Source organism: Triturus cristatus, chromosome 7 (genome assembly GCF_964204655.1).
Source record: "Triturus cristatus chromosome 7, aTriCri1.1, whole genome shotgun sequence".
Lineage (NCBI taxonomy): Eukaryota > Metazoa > Chordata > Amphibia > Caudata > Salamandridae > Triturus > Triturus cristatus.
Genome location: NC_140590.1, coordinates 1,417,522,854 through 1,417,540,636, shown reverse-complemented (window position 1 = coordinate 1,417,540,636; position 17,783 = coordinate 1,417,522,854).

Genomic DNA, 17,783 nt, shown 5'->3' with positions numbered 1-17,783 from the left:
TGTTTTATTGTTAGTGCATTTGTTTAGATGTGGCATATGTTTTGAAATATATTGGAGAATAATGTTCGTTTTTTGGGAAATGCAGAAGTAGAAAGATTAGTACTGATATTAAATTTCATTTACAGCCGATGCTGAAGTGAATAGCACATATAGATGCAAATTTGTGCAACGATGTAGTGGTATTTAGTGACAATGCTGCTGCATGTTTTAGCTGTTTTGTGTCTTAACAAAATGATTTCCTGGCCGGAAAGAGGAAAAGGAAGCCTTGATGTGATGTTATTTGAAACAGGTCTGATTTTTATTGAGAGTTTATTATCAATGATGAAATAGGTTTGTGCCTCACATGTGACAAGCAAATGGTGTTTTGTGTTAGTTTGGAAGATACTGAATGTGAGGGACTTCGATTTCTGATCGCGATCGAAGCGACCCGCCATTTTGTGCTCCGCCGCCATTTTATGTTGCCATCACTCAGGCAGCACAGCGAACAAAATCTATTCTGCTTTTTCTGCAGCCTGGTGTCGAAATACGCCTTCTGCCTCTATTTGCAAAGCTGGTATTAGACCTAGCCGAGTAAACTAATCCCTGTCTGGCTTTTCTAATCCCCGTCTCAACTATCTGTTGGTTCACACTATTCTTTCCTAACCCTATCTTATCGACTGGCCTTCACTGTCTTCTGCTAGCATTCTCTCGTTTCACAACTGTCCTCCAACACACACAAACGTATCTCGCCACCTGCAAGTTAGTTATGAGTCTGTTAATGAATTAGCTTGAGGATGGGGTGACAAACATAGGTGGAGGAGAGGTCTCTTCGAGTCATCTGACACTTTTGTTTTCCAACTTTTCCCATTGGTTCCATCCTGTTTTCTAACTTTTCTTATTGGCTCTTTCTGTGTGTTTTGGGAGTGCTTTTGAACAATATGTATGAACTCTATACAGTAAAAAACCCTGTGTACCACAGAGTGAAGTGGCAGTCTCCTGAGAACCTACTTTGTGTACTTCTCGGATAACTGTACTAGCTGCAGCTAAATAAATCTGATCTTCTAACGCCGACAGAGTGTTCCGTGTCTCTGTGTAGCTAAGCAGGAGAACTCCGGAGACTTTGGGCGTACCCTGCGCTGCCAGACCCAAAAGGTTCTGGTTCTTCAAATGGACAACTAAATGAATAGCGTTTTTGTAACAAGCAAAATTGTGACAATAGCAGTGCGTGTATACTTTATTAACACACAACCACAGTGACACACTTGGGGCCCGATTCACAGAACTAACTTAAGACAAAATCCTAAACTTACTACCATTTTCATATTCACAGAAGGCACTTACTCATTTTGGTATTCACAGAAGACACTTACTCATTTCGGTATTCACAGAAGTTAGGAGTCCTAACTTTAGGACTCCTAAATGCCTTCTGTGAATACCGAAAGTCTTAAAATTAGGATTTTTCTCAGTTTAGGAGTCCTAAAGTTAGGACTCCTAACTTTACTACTACTAAACTGAGAAAAATCCTAATTTTAAGGCTTTCGGTATTCACAGAAGGCATTTAGGAGTCCTAAAGTTAGGAGTCCTAACTTTACTACTACTACATTGAGAAAAATCCTAATTTTAAGACTTTCAGTATTCACAGAAGGTATTTAGAAGTCCTAAAGTTAGGAGTCCTAACTATACTACTACTAAACTGAGAAAAATCCTAATTTTAAGGCTTTCGGTATTCACAGAAGGCATTTAGGAGTCCTAAAGTTAGGACTCCTAACTTCTGTGAATACCGAAATGAGTAAGTGCCTTCTGTGAATACCAAAATGAGTAAGTGCCTTCTGTGAATACCAAAATGGTAGTAAGTTTAGAATTTTGTTTTAAGTTAGTTCTGTGAATCGGGCCCACAGATTTTTACACCTAAGTAACTTTTGTGTTTCAAACTGTTCCCTCTTTTGTCCTGATATTTTTTCATTGTTTAATTTTTTTCTGCCTTTTGTCCACCCCCTCCCATGTCATTTATTTAAATATTCCGAAAACTAACTCAAGTTGTTACCTTGGGCGCGAAACTAAGAAGAACAGGCCCTTTGACCTCAACCCCTGCCTGTTCTGTAATATAACAGCAATTTGCTTGAACACTGCAGAGAAACAGCGAGCAGGACACTGGGAGTGGATTACAGACTCTCAGCTCAGGGCACATTGGCCTCAACAGAGAAATGCAAATCTGCATTATTCTTAACGTTGTGAAGCAGCAATAAGAGGTGCGTGTGTGTGTGTGGTGTGGTAGGGGGAGTGAAACACCAGAGAAAAGCAGAGACAGGGACGAAGAGAAGAGAAATTGTATGACACAAACCAGAGAATGTAAAACAATTATGTAATTACCGTTGTTTGTGGTTAGTCTTTTATATGCAGTCCTGGTTCATGCTTGACGCACTGTGTGAGTTTGTGCAAATAGCACTGTGGAAATGATTGTCACTATTTATGTTTTTTACTTAAATATTGCTGCTGTGTACGGAAATAGGTTTTTGTGTAGACAGCGGCACTATTTAAGTAAAACACATAAATGGTGACAATTGTTTCTATAGTAGATACCTAAAATTGTATAAAGCTATACTTCCCTTTACACCCGACTGAACTCAAGCATAGCCATAAGTGCTGAAAAGCTAAGCCAGTCGTAATTTTAAATAAGAACAACTGCAGGGAATAACCTACTTAGTCCTAAATACCTCTGATACTATTTAAGAAGGTTCCAGGCACTGAAACTCTGAGGACAGTTAAAATAACTGGTCTGCAAGCAGTGCCGGTGAGGAGTCACAGAAATCTCCTTAGCCGCCAGAGAGAGAACAGAAAAGGAATGAGGAACTATTCTCAACTGAGGGGTACAGTGCATGATGATTGCAACCTCCTCAGACAAGCTCCCGCAGAAAGATGGCAGGCTCCCGCCGGATAAGGAGCGGAGGGAGAAAAAAGCTGATTTCTGCAGTCCGGTGAGAAGAAGGTGCAGAAACCAGATTCCCTCCTTGGTGGGTGTAAAATGAGCAGATAAGTTCTCATCACAAACTCCCAAGAGAGGCAAAAAGTTCCTGCAGTCCTGAAAGAAAGAGGCGGGAACCAGCAGATCCTCCTTCGTGGGCGGAGAATGGGCAGCAAAAATCCCTCTAGCGTACAAAGAGGCAGGATAGTGAGGAGGGTTTCCTCCTCCAGGCTAATGGCTTGCGCCCCTTCCTTCACTCGTCGTACCAGCAGGGGCAGGGAAAATGCCTCAGCACTGCATCTGATGAGCCAACACGTGATAGCTGGAAACCCCAGGGCTGTCCAGGTACCAGATGAGAGGAGTCCTCAAAGCAGATCCAAATGGAATCAGCGGATGCAAGACACACTCGAGAGGCCTCACAGCAGCACTCTCAGGACCATTTTCTGAATAGAAGACTAGATTGGCTGCAGCTCGCGCTGTACAATCTTCAACAAAAATAGTGAAATCACCAGAGATTTCAGGCGAGAATACATTTCAGGGTTGGAGACACCACACTGCCCCACTGCACAGGCTCCTGGAGTCAATTGCCAAAATGTAGTAAAAAATGTGATTTCTATTTTGTTGAGTGCGATTAATGCCCAAAGGCATCTTAGCGCTATCGTCCACAAGGACAGTTCTGCTGAGCAACCTAATCCAGGATAACTACAGAGAGGTTTTTAGATGCTTTCTAAAAGCGAGCAGTTTAGCTTGGCATCTTAGGTGCCAAGGCATTTGGGTCCATATCAGGAAAGTGGAGTGGAACAGACTTCTGCTGCCCTATGAGGCTGGTTGATTTTATGAACCAGCATCATGTTAAAAGCAGATGACCGAAGACATCTTATAGATAAATACTAGGAGAATGTTTTCTAAAGGTATTCAGGACTTATGCAATAGAGGGGCATATTATCAAGCACGGCATTAGAATTATTGTCGCTTTAGCGGCAGAAAACTGCTTGCCAAGCGGTGATAATGGGCTTGATAATATGCCGCAGAGAATTCCAATAGAAGCCCATGTTGACACCAGAACATGGGCTTCTATGGGAATTCTTAAGGGCATGTTATCAAGCCCATTATTGTTGCTTTAGCGGCCGTTTTCTGCTCCTAAAGCGGCGATAATTTTAACGCAGTTTCTTGATAATATGCCCCAGAGAGTTTATGTGTAGTACAGAGTGCTTTGAACTCCACTTTCTTTTTGATGAGGAGCCAATGTAGCTCCTTCAGCACCTTAGAAACTGATTCAGATTTCTAGATGTTTTTAAGCAGGTGTACAGCTGCAAACTGCAGTCCCTGCATTTTCTTTAAGAGGCCTTGATGCATGACCAGCTATAGGGCATTGCAATAATCAAACCTCTATAGTACCAGGGAGACAATGACTGTTTTCTGAAGGTCATACGAGAGGTAAGGCAGACTTTTCGTCAATATTGTTACAAGATAAAAACAGGAGGAAATAAGCTGATTGGTCTGGTCAGACAATGTGAGTTTCGAGTCAAAGATGACTCCTAGGTTTTTCACTTTAGAGAGTAGTGTGAGCAAAGGGGCAAGAGTCGAAGGCCACCAGGAAGTGTTCCAATAAGGTGTGTGATTTCCAAAAAGGAGCACTTCCATCTTACCAGAATTTAGTTTGAGATACTGGCTGCTCATCCAGTCCACAATAGCTTTCATGCAGTTGTTAAAGTGGAGAGCTACCTCCTCCACGCTACTGGTAATCGACACTACTATTTGCGTGTTGTCCATGTAAGAGATTGTGGAAAAACCAAAAGATCTGATCAATTTAGCAAGTGGAGCCATGTAAATGTTGAACAGTGTGAAGGCTCAACAAAAAACCTCTGCTGAACCCCATAGGGTTATGAGAAGGGTTGAAAGCAGAGTTCTCCAACGGGTAGCTCTCCAGCTACCTGGAAGTAGCTCTCCTGTGTGCAGCCTAGCCTAGTAAATTAGGAGTTTTTTCTTGGCTGAATTAATCCATGTATAATAAAGTTGAGAGTGAGTATTCAATGCGAAAATGTGTACATTTTCAGAACTCAAATACTGACCTTGTGAGGAAAATTATTACATTTCCAAAATATATTCAAAGCTGACATTTGACTGATAAATCATGTGGCATTGTACATACTTATTATTAATGCCATAACCTTGGTGTCAGAGGCACTGGATTATGTATTACCCATGTAGAGGCATTTGAAATTGACACAACATTTTTGTATTACTCTTTGGAAACCCTGCCTGATGGACTGAGGTGATTCCTTCTGGTAATCATGAATATGGTGGCCACTAATATAATCATGTCTGGTTTGGTCCCTATTACAACACCAATATTAGTAGCTTGGGATTATTTTCCCTGGACCTAAGTAGCTTTTAATGCAGAAAAGGTTGGAGACCAATGGTTCAGAGGTAAAGTCTCCAAAGGAGACTGATTGCACTTTACCACTGAGGAAAAAGCATAGCAGATTGAGAGTTAGGCTTCCAATACATATCCCAGCAAGGCACTGTTTCAGGATCATGTGGCTTATAGTGTGAAAGGATGTGGATAGGTCCAGAAGGACCACCACATCCTTTCCACCATTATCCATGATGTCACAGATCTCCTCTGTGGCCATCGCCAGCACGGATTCTGTGCTGTGTCCTTCACTGAAGCTAAACTGTGCTCCATGCAAGATCTCATTTTGCTCCAGAAATATAGAGAGAACATTATTTAAGTATCTCTCTGAGATTGTAACTGGTGCAAGGGGCCAAGACATAGGACAGTCATTTTTATTTTTATTTGGGTTTAGTGGCGCTTTTTTGAGCAGTGGGAGAATAGATAATTTTTCCCCTTTAAGGGGAAACAGGCAGAGTTGATGATGTTATTCAATAGCAGGCATGGCTCGTGTCTGGAAGAAGTAGCGGGGCAGGGGGGGCAGGGGGGGCAGGGGTGGGGGGTGGGAAGGGGGATGAGGGAGATAAAAAAGACTTAGCTGCTGCCCTCCACCATTACGTCATGCTCGTCTGCTACTCTTCTCTTCTGAAACCACTGGCTCCCAGCCTGCTCTGCAGCCAATCCTGAAGCTGCTCTCATGCATGAGAGCAGCTTCAGCTTCAGGATTGGCCTTAGCACACTCAAATTGCGCTCCAGGACGACTAGGTGTATCTACCTGCTCTCTCCAACCCAGCAGCGTTGCTGGGCTGGAGAGAACTTTCACTGCTCATGATGGTGTTGCCGGCCTGAGATGGTAGGCCAAATTGTCATGTGCAGTGAAGGAAGTGCACATAACACTCCCCTCAGTGTCTGTCATCACTGTGCCCCCCCCCCAGACTGGGACAAGGAAAATAAAATGATAATAAAATGGGTTTTAAACCCGTTTTATTGTTCATGATTCGGAGGGTTCTGGCGGGGGCGATGCTCCTCCGCCATTGGGGAGGAGCCACTCCTGTTCAATAGTAAATTAAGAGGGGGGCGCCTAATGTTACTGCTACCTCTTGGAGGACATTAGCAGGGCATGAGTCTGATGGGGACCCTGACTTGGTAAGTGTTGTCAAATTGACCACTTTTCTCGTCAAGAGAGGCAGAAAATTGCAGAGTGCCAAATGTCTAATGTTCGTGGGAGCAACTTCTGGGAGTGGAGTATTATCACTCCAGGTAACTTTAAAATCCCTGTAAGCTGCTTCAACTTATTTTTTTTTAAAGTCTGCTAGGTTGTCACAAAATATTTGCATCACTATTAAGGTGTTAACAAGAGAGCAGCTGAACTGTTATAAAAAGCTCCCTAGAGGAATTACTATCTGATTTGATTTTGCACGCAAAATTGTGTTTTTCCGCTTTAATCTCTCAATTATATTCCAAAATGAGTAGCTTATATTTTGTCTTTTCAGCTAGAAAGTAATTGCTCTTTCAGACTTTTTCCTGTATTCTGCAGTTTCTTTTTCATTCCCTAAGCTTAGGTGAACACCACTGAGCTGGTGGGTGTGTTCTATGAATTTGGACCGCTCTAAAGTGGCCACTTTATTTGCCGCCTCACTGATTCAGTTACAAAATATGGCCACCACATTTGGGTCGCCAGTTAATTTCGGTTGAGAGGAATCTAAGGTCTCAGAAAATTCTTTCCTATCAACGTTATTCCAAGTCCAAGATGATTTTACTTGTTCCCTATTGGTTACTATCGATTTGGTTGGTGTAGTGAGGGTGTTAAACCTTACAAACATATGATTGACCCAAGTGACCAGGAGAGTGCCCTCAAACTGTAAGTCAGAATGATTAGACAAATAATGGCGTCAAAAGTATGACCCGCGATTTGGGTAGAGGCGATCACCAATAGTTTTAAGTCAAAGTTGCACAAATTATCGATGAGCACTTTGGCCTCTTTATTGGCCACATCAACCAGATTAAAATCCCCTAATATGGTATAGTTAGCATATTGTCTGTTTGTCTCCAAGAAATAGCTAAGGGCATCCAGAAACCTTATTTTAGAGCCAGGTTGTCAGTAAATCAATAAGCCTTAAAACTTAGCATTATAGTTCAATTTGCATTTAAAGGAGATTGCTTCACAGCAGTGCTAGACGTAGAAGTACTTCCACCTGGTAAGTTTACCCCCTGCAAGGAAGAATGTTCAATATGATACAATTGTATATATGTGCAAAGCTCCGGGGTTGTAGTTTACTTGTAGATATAGGTGATCAGTCAGTTGTAGATGGATAAGAATAAGTGGTGCTGTTAGAGAATAGTCATAGTTGGGGCTTGACCCCTTCTACCTTGGTAGAAGGTAGGAGAAGCCAACTAGGGAAGGGGGTTTTTTAAATTATTATTTTGAAACTAATGTTTAATATACGTGCTATTTAGTGTGTGTGACTATTACATTACATTGTATGACTATTACATTGATTGCTGTGACCTTAACTGTTATTGGAAAGGAGGTGGCACCTAATTCCAGTATCATTGTCATCCAAGCATTGTCTTACTTGTGCACCTTCAAATCTGTCACATGAGTTTCCATTGTCTTCCTTTCTCTGTACTGGCAGTGATATATATTACCTAACTGAGGCATCATGCAGCGCGAAACAGGATTAAGACAGCATAGACTGCATCTGAAGCACATACCATCGCAACAGAAGTGCATTTTAAGCATAGGCAGCAGAGTTTCAACAGTGCAAATGCATGCTCAAAAATGTTGTGGATCCTGGTGTCTGTTTAGTTGTAGGCATGTTTCTGTACCTCTGCCACTTTATGTAGATGGGTCTTCAGCCGGTGATGCATTGGATACTCGGTCTCTTAGAAGGAAGAGAGAGGTAAGTATGTTGGTAGGGTATTTATTTGGATTACACTCATGCAGATGTTCAGATTTCTTTGTTTACAAATGCAACATGTATATAATGCTGTGTTCCAGGTGTAGCTTTTGTAATTTTAGTAATGTTTATGCTGTACCAATGACATCCCTGTAGGCATTGTTGGAATTATACCCATCATTGTGCACATCTGATGGTCCATCTCTGACTTGAGGGTAATGCACAGAAATCAGAATGAGGTGCACATGAAAACAATCTTTGTTTCAAGATTTGTTAGGACAGTAAATATTTGATCACTCAGTATGATAAGCAGGGCAACTGTGCACCACTAAATCTAAGCCGACAGACCAACCAAGCTCTACCAGGATTCAGAATGGGAACTATGTCCAGCTGATATGTGATTAGAGTGTGGGTCTGGGACACGTTGCGGGGGTCTGGGCATCTAATGAGTTTAAGATTTCTCACCCACCTACAGAGTGGCCCTTTGGAACTGGGCATTTACAGTAGCTGTGAAGTGCTCTTGTAGCACTATCAGAATATTGCATCATGTGGTATAATGTCTGTTGAATGTGCTTGCTCAAGGCTGGTTTTTAGGTCACTGTGCTCATTGGAAGGAAACAGAAGTGCCCCCTGGTCTACCTTTGTATGATATGTTGTGTGTGAATATTTCTGTTCTCTTTTACCATTTTTAAACACATTTTTCAGTCTGCATTTTTGTTCTTTTTCTTGTCATTCTACTTTTTAAAATGGATATTGTCGTAATACTTGAGACATTTGCACCACCTGTCAGCTGTTCTGAGGTGGATGTGAACTTCGGTGCTAAGTTCCCATTTGATGACTGTTGTTTTGTAACTTTAAATTAAGGATCTGTATTTTCCACAGTCATTATTACCCCACGTAGCAGAATTGTGCCGAATGATATTACTGCATGGAAACACCCAGAAATCCGGTTCTGTTTGAATCATAATGAAGCTTCCTATTTTCAGTATAGAATGTCATATGCAGATACATTTCAATAATGTTACATAAGTGATCCTGACAGTGTGGAATGGTCTCACGTATAGCAACACAGCTCTACAAACATTTCTCTCAGCTGTGGCTCCTCCTCTGAGGAGGAGGAGCGTCGCCCCCCTGCTCTCAGAGCAGTGCTAAGGAAAAATCAAATGATAATAATAGAACGTTAATATGATCTTTTTTTGTGTGGATCTTGGAGCCATGTTAGGATGTGGCTGAGCTGGGCTCAACGCATTAGAGTGAGGAGGGGTGGTATCAGTGGCGGCTCACAAAGGTAACGCTGTGGGGCGGGGAGGCGGGGTGGGGGGTAGTGGAGGTCGACACACGATGGCAAAGGTGAACGTAAATAAATAAAGAAATATCTGCCATCGTATATCAGACTCCACTACCCTCACCCAGCCTTGCCCCACAGCGTTACCTTTGTGAGCCGCCACTGAGTGGTTTAATGTGCACCTTATGTGCGCATGAAGGTTTGGCCAGCTGTCTTGGGCTAGCCAAACCATCATGCACACTTAGCATGTTCTCCACCCATCTCTATTGGCAAAGCAGATAGAGCTGGCCTTTACTGGCCACCCATGGAGCTACTGGTTTTGTCAATGCTTGTGTTGCCAACACAGAACGCCATTTTAGAATCGGTGTTCCGATAAATTATTAAGATGACAATATGTGAAAACCATTTAAAGATTGACACCTGAGAATGCACACCCATGTGCCACCATCTTTAAATGTAGTTGACACTCTTTATTCAGTACGGAGCATAGAAGAAATTTTAAGAGGGCGACCATTTTCAGTGCCCATGTGGTATGCATGGCACTACAAGTGGAAGCATCCTGGTACCAGTGTTCAAAAGAAAAAAAATGTTTGCTTTAACCGAAAGCGCATATTGGTCCACCATCCGTGGCACTGTAGGGGACTATGTTTATTAGGAATGTGCTCTCTGTGCACAAGCAAAATCAAGTTATATACATCGAGGAGGCATTGGTTGAAGTGAGACGATCCATTACCCCATGCCATAAGCACTGGGAAGTGAAAGCACAATGTGAAAGACAATTTAACAGACAAATAGATGAAGGCCACTGATTTAAAGTCCCTGTAAGTATGAGCAAATTGAGACCTATTCACAAACAACATTTTATTGTACATTAGTAGTACTACAGTAGTACTTCTGATGTACTACACAATGCTGTTCACAAACCTACGTGAGGGAGGGCTTAAGGAAGGTGTACGAAGGGGTCAAGGCATGGGTTAGGTAAGGCATTAATGAGGGACATGCACCCACCCACACCAGAGTAAGCCCATTCCTGTTCCCAAAATGCACTACTAAAGGTACTACAGCAAAAGAGGACCCAAAATAGTTGTAAATATATTCTAGAGCTGCTGTAAGTCCAATACTACACCACTGGATCAGAGAGCTTCCTGTAGTAATGTATAACATTTTGAATTTTTTTAAAACATGAATACAATTAGTAAAATTGATTTCTTTATATGATAATGTAAAATCATTTTATATATTTATTTAAAATGTTGATCAAAATAAAAGAATGGTATAGCACTATTAACTTAACATTGTATTCAATATTTTATTATGTTGAACATATTAAATTAAACTAACATTATTTTAAATGATTTATTTTAAAACAAATCCTGCCTGAAGTAAAACGTTTATATTTCTATATTATGCACTAAAAACTAAAAAAGTTAGAAGATAAAACATTTAAACTCATTTAACTATACATTTGCAAATGAAAGTAATGTTTCTTTTTCTGATTGAAAATGGCTATCAATATATTTTATCATAACATAATATTTCTTTTAAGATTATATTTAAATTTTTAACATTCAATTTATTTTATATACATATATATTTAAAAAGTCAAAATGAGTAAATCTAATTTAACATTATTTCCTATGGGGTTCCATTTCAAGCGTCTGCCTGCATTCTTTTCTATTTTCCGGATTTGCAGTAACATGGGCAGTGTAGTGCTGGATTTACTACTGCTATTTTTTTGCAGTAGTAACTTTACACTCGTAAATTTGGCTCCACTCCCTGTTTCAGGGTGTGGAGACGTGTAAGTCTACGCATTTGACTAACTTTAGTCTTGTAAATGGTGACTGGCTAAAAGTAATAAAGTTACTCAAAAGTGTAAGAGTAAACTTATTTGTGTAAATATACACATGTTTTTTTTACCTTTGTGAACAGGACACAGTATGTGTTTTAAAAAACATAATTTTTCATCTGGCAGCACTCTAAAGTTGCTTCAAAAGGCCATTGCTAAAACGTATATAACACACATGTTATGAAGCATGCATGATGCAGTGGAAAGGAAACCTGAGGTCTTTTTATGTCTACATAGGATTAGGAGATGACTTAAAAGGACCCTCTTGTGTCTTAGTGCAATATGGGGAGACAGCCTCATAAAATGGAAGTTATGCTGCATTATTATCTTGTTATCACGCAGAAGAAAAGAAAAGGAAAACTAATCATAAACGTACCCGTTTAATGTTGCACTCTAGACTATTAGGCAACAGCTGGCATATTATGGAATGTCATGACATGCCGCACCTTAGAATTGAAATATCGAAACATTGTGAGTCCTATATCGCCAATATTTAGTTTGTGCTTCGCTGATGGTATATCCTTGCCATGTTGATGTCCTTGCTGTGATGACATCTTCCTCTCTTTATGTAGGGTTATAACTCTGAAATTAACAGTCTGTACTGTAAGAACGTTTATTTTAATAGCGAGTCTCAACTACATTTTTATTGGATGTAATAATTATCTTTTGGGTTTTCATTTATTGCCACATTCCCTTCCTATCGGTTACATCTGCTCACACTCGTTATGATGTAAGATGTACTTCACTTACTTGAAGCACGGTGAAAAAAATCAGTTTTCTGAGATTTTTTTTTTACTTCAATAAGAATAAATACCATGTGCGAAAAAACATGAAATAGCTTTTCTTAGACATCTTGTCCAATCGGAGTTGCGGATTTGGAAGCAGGCTCGGTAAAGATGTTAAAGCTGCTGAGATAAACATCATTTTTTAAATATTTTTCCCATCCCTGGTTCATGAAATGTGTGACCCATGCATGGACTGAGAGCTTAGTTTTTCCCAATTGGCCGATCCTTTATTTCCATGGTAGACAAGGCTTTGAAAGGATAGCCTCACCTTGGCATGACCTTGGACATATAATCAGACCTGCTCATTTCAGGCAACTTTGAAGCCAAATATTGTGAGATTACTGCTTGAAACATCTGTGCGAATGCCATAGAGGTTAATGGCCTTATTATGATTTTGGAGGTGTGGCAGAGGGCCGCCATGCCTCGCTGCCACACCGCCAAAGCCATAATGCGACCGCCCACTGGATTCCGATAGGAATCCATGTTGGATGATCCTGTGGTATCTAGCCTGTGGCGGTGCAGTGCTAACGCTCATACGTGAGCCATAGCAAGGCACAGCAATGGGAGCGCCAGTGCATGTTCCTGCAGGGCATGGACTGTTACGTCCATGCCCTGCAGGAACTAGGGGTGAATACAGACAGGCGGGCACACCATGTGCCCCCTTGCATGCAACCCCTGGCGCAGAGGCACCACTTTGTTTCCTCACTGCCACACTTTTCATGATGGACTCACCACCATGAAAACTGCGGCGGTGAGGAAACTTCTAATGTGCTTGGCGGTGCCACCAGCAAATAAGGGGCCTCAGACTGCTGCAAGACCACCAGGGATCGTGGATCCCTGGCTGCAAGAGTGGTCACATGGCGTTCTAACCACCCAAAGTGGTATAGGGGGGACGGACCCCCGGGGCGGAGGTAGCCGCACGCACACCGTGGGTTTGGCGTTCCATCGGACCATCAAACTCATAATAAGGCCCCAAGTCTTTTCCAATGTAACCTCTTTAACATACAAAAGATCCATTTATAGGAACACAGATGGGGTGCACTATTAATGAAACCCTGAGTTTATATTATTATGCTCAAAAGAGAAATATGTGAAACATAAAAGAATTCCATTTAAAGTAAACTGGTGAGAATCTGTGTTTTATGCATACAACTAAAGCTCAGATTTCAAATTACCGCGGAGTCCAAGACGTGGAAGAATAAATGTCAAATGCCATTCTGGGTTTTCTCTTATTGTCACTCCTCTTTCACTGTCCATTGCCCCTCCCTAGGTGCGATGTCATCAAGAGCCTTAATATGGCAATGTCGGCGTAAGTAAGCCGTCTATTGTGCAAACTGACACATTAAGATGTCGCAACTTTTTTATGAAACACTTCAAAACGTAAATTTTGTAATTCAGTAATTTCTCAAAGCATAACCAGTTCAGCCACTAGTCTTTCAGTCATCTCAATTTACTGAAATGTAAAATGTCAAGATTTAGCTGTTCAAAGCACTTTCATTCCACTTCTCTTGTGCTGATTCTCAAGTTATTCTCTTTTTATTATACAGTACACAGTGTTTAATCACACCAAGGCGACATGTACTCAAAGGATATCTGATAAGCTGCAAAGGTCAGGAAGCGATCCTTAGGGCTGCAGAACAAGTGAGGACTGTCTTCTCTCATATCGGTTTCATCCAATAAAGATTTGACTTCAACTTCCATTTTGTGTCACTCAGCCTGCTAACAATCTCTACCTGCAAACTACTTGCCAATGCCTGAATCATTTTGCATATCATTAGGAAAGCCCACATCAGTCTTGTCCTCATTAAATGCTGCATTTCAATAAGCTTTATTTCAACAATGCATGTCATAAAAGCAATTAAAATAAACACATACAATATGAATAAAAATAGGTAATATATATATATATATATATATATAAAATATAAAATCTTCTATGTACGAGAGCCTAGGCATTGCAGCATACAAGGATAACTACAGATGCATGCAACATTTGTCATCATAAATTTGATGGCACAATATAAGAACATACATAAAAGAATATGAGTTCATAAAAGTCGGTGACACCAACACTAAATGGGGTGGCCAACAAAACACTATCTGGGGTGAGTTAAGTATCAATTGATTCTCTTGTGAGGTGTATGGCAATCTTCATAAATCTTACAGCCCACATCCAGTCCAAGAATTTGGTGACCAAGCATGCAAACAGATTCTCAGTGCGGTGGAACTACTTTTTGTCCCCAAAAATTTGCATATAGGTTTGAGCCATTTTTTGCGAGGGGCCTCATATGCTGAGCAAAGAAACAGGACATGAGAAATAGTTTCCTAGGAATCGAGGCAAGTTATGCATAAATCGTTAGATTAAGGGAACCATTTATGTGTAAAGGATTTTAAAAAGGGAGGATCTTACCATAAATTGGAAATACAATTTTCTATCACGTGGTAGAGATATGATGTCCCTCCAATAAGATTCCAGAGAACAGCAAGGTTGAATTCTAGCAACCTCCATGACAAGGATGTACTTTCCACCAGGCGCGGCCGATTCAGGTAAGAGCAGTTGGGAAGGGCGGGGCGGAGGAGGGGGGCAGTCGACAGGACAATGGAATAGGTATTTATTTATTTTATTTTCCCTATTCCTTCATTTGTCGACTTCCCTCCCCACCGCACTGCTCTTACCTGAACCGGCCGTGCCTGCTTTCCACTACACATAGCTCTTCTATGGAGATCACTGACCCATAGTGTTCTTTCAGTTTTCTGCTGAGGGTATAGAGGCACTTTTTGGGTTGTCTCACAATTCCTTCATTCCCATGTTCATCAATGTTTTCTTGACATTTTGGAGCCAGTCGATCTTGTGGAATCGATCGGCATCTATAATTTCCCTAAGGGCTGTAGCATAGTGGGCCAACTCAGGGGTAGAAAAACAAACTTCGCCAATATAATATAGGATGAAGTCTTGTTTTGTTGGCTACCGACTTCCTACCCAAGTCTAGCATCAATGGTTATAGGGGCGTACTCTGTGGAAAGTGCACCTCATTCCTCAAGAACTTGTTCTCAGAACCAGTGAGGGTGGATACTTTAGCAAAGCCCCGTAGTTTTGATTCGTAAAGAACAGAGCCCAGAACTTTAGCTTCATAAATCTGCAAGACTGGGTTAATAGGCTTGGAGAGGGAACAACTAAATTCTTTAAGAAGCACACCAACAAATTGGCAATGCTTAAGAGCCATTATTTCAAGGGATTCCAAGACATAGTCCAAGGCCAATGTAACTCTCAAATAGCTGAAAATCTCTCTACAGGCTTGCCCTCTGGCCCCACAATGCCCCTAAACAATTTGTGCTGTATGAATGGCATCTTTTTTGTCTTATCAGTGTTTATTACAAGACCCCACACCTTGCAAAAGTCTTCAAACCCAAACAGCACATGCTGTAATCCACTATGTTTTTTTAAATTAAAAGCATGCCATCTTCAAACACCAAGATGGAGAATTCTGTGCCTGCCAATGAGAGGGGCATTGATGGGGAAGGAAGAAAGAACCTGAACAATGTCATTGAGAAACAGTGAAAATTGCGTGGGGGCCAGCAAGCACCCTTGGTGAACCCCTTTGCCAATAGGAAAATGCTCTGTAACATCACCCTGGAAACCCCAATGAACCTGGGCGAAGTTATCTTCATGCATTAGAATTAATAAGGATAACAAGGCCCGGGGCATGCCTAATTCAGGCAAAACCAGCCAAAGATTTTTGCGGGAGACCAAATCAATGACAGACTTAAGGTCGACAAAGGCAGCATACATGCTACCCTTGCCGAAAATTACAGTTCGGCAGTACAAAAGTAAGAAGCGGAAGACCTGATCGATAGTACTGACTCCCGTGCGGAATCCAGCCTCAAAAGATGAAAGGATGTCATTTTCTGTAACTCACATATGAATTTAAGTCAAAACGTGTCGCCCAAACCTTTAGTTCTGGGTCGTTTAGCCTAATGAGCGTATTATTTCCTGGCAGGGATTTGTTGCCTTTTTTGAATAAAGGGATCAGCTTGGCGCCTCGCCAAGAATCCGGCATCCGGGTGCCACATGCTATGGCATTTGTCAGAGCTAAAATATATCTTGACCAATTTTCACTATTCTGAAGAAATAAATCCACAGATATGCTGTCTGGGCCTGGCACTCTGCCACCTATAACTGTAACTAGGCTGGCTGAAACATCAGCTCACCCAAATGGTTGGTCTGCCAGAACAATCGGGTCATACAGCTCATCCGTCTGATAATGTAAGAGCGAGAAATGGCAATCCATGTTTTGGGGGCAATCAAATTCGGGGGTGGGGGAGAGGGTGCATGTCCACCTCTGCACCACTTTGCAAGGGACCAGCAAGTCATTGGGTCTTTGGCTGAACATGCCATTTTTAGCTTTAACCATCACTCATCATCCCACTTATTTTTCGCTTGGGCCTGACTGGCTTTATAAAGATTCCTTGCTGAGTAGATCCTAGATGGATCTTTAACTTTTATGGCCACTACCAGTGTATTACGTGCTTGCCTGCGCTCTTTATTAAACCAGCTTTTCTGAATGGAGGGTACTTGTGATTTGCTGATGTGGGAATAAAGAAATAAGATTTTATTTTCTTAAATAACTTGTCGTGCAATTCTGTTATTCCCCCTAAATCCTCCTCACTTACTGGCTGTGTGCTCATCGCTACTAAAGTGGCCGAGACGTCCTCTTCAATGGCAAGCAATGTGTTCCTATTATCAAAGACCTGCAACTACCTGACACGCCGCATATCATTTGATAAGTGTAAATTCCTAGTTGAGAATAAGGGAATGGGTGTAGCCACCAATTTAGATCAATATGTTTCCAAAGTAAGACTTAGTGCATTGTGGTCCCTTTCCAACCTTACTATAATAATCATGTCTTCTAGAAGTCACCACAATTTCAGATCTAGTCGAAAATAATCATTACGACTGGAGTGCTGATAACTGCTATATGTGTTTTCTCCATACCGGTCAGATTTAAATCTACCGTTAAACTCCCATTCAAGGGATAGAGCCTTGAGCTGTAGGGCTGCTTCTCTCCATTTTATAATGGCTGGCAAATCTAAGCATGGGATACCCCACATCTCGCCCCCTCCAAGGCTCAGTTTATATCTACAGTGTCCAAAGGCTCAAAGGTGGAATTGAAGTCCCCTGCAATTATTAGGGGGGAGTGGCCATGATGATTACCTAAGTGTTCCTCCAGAAGTGTGATGATTTTAGACTTCAGTCAGCCCCTTCTCCCTTTAGAGTAGACATTATAAATGTTGATATTAACAAATTGGCTTACCACCAAGCGGATTGCCATGTTATTGGGGCTATTGATATGTAAATTGCAGATTGTACAACCTATGCTTTGCTTAACCCATATTGTCAGTCCTCCTGACAGACGACCCCCGAGCCACGTATCAAAGGTAAAAAAAATGTAATTAGCCAGATTTAAATAGTGGATCTGTTATCCACGTTTCCTGGAAAAGGCAGATGTCAAATGCATCAATAAAGATGTTCTAATCTGGTGATGTAGCCTTTGATCTAAACCCAGCTATGTTCCAAGAAATCAAGGACAGCAGGGGTGTAGCCAAAATCGGAATCAAAGTTTGAGAGATATT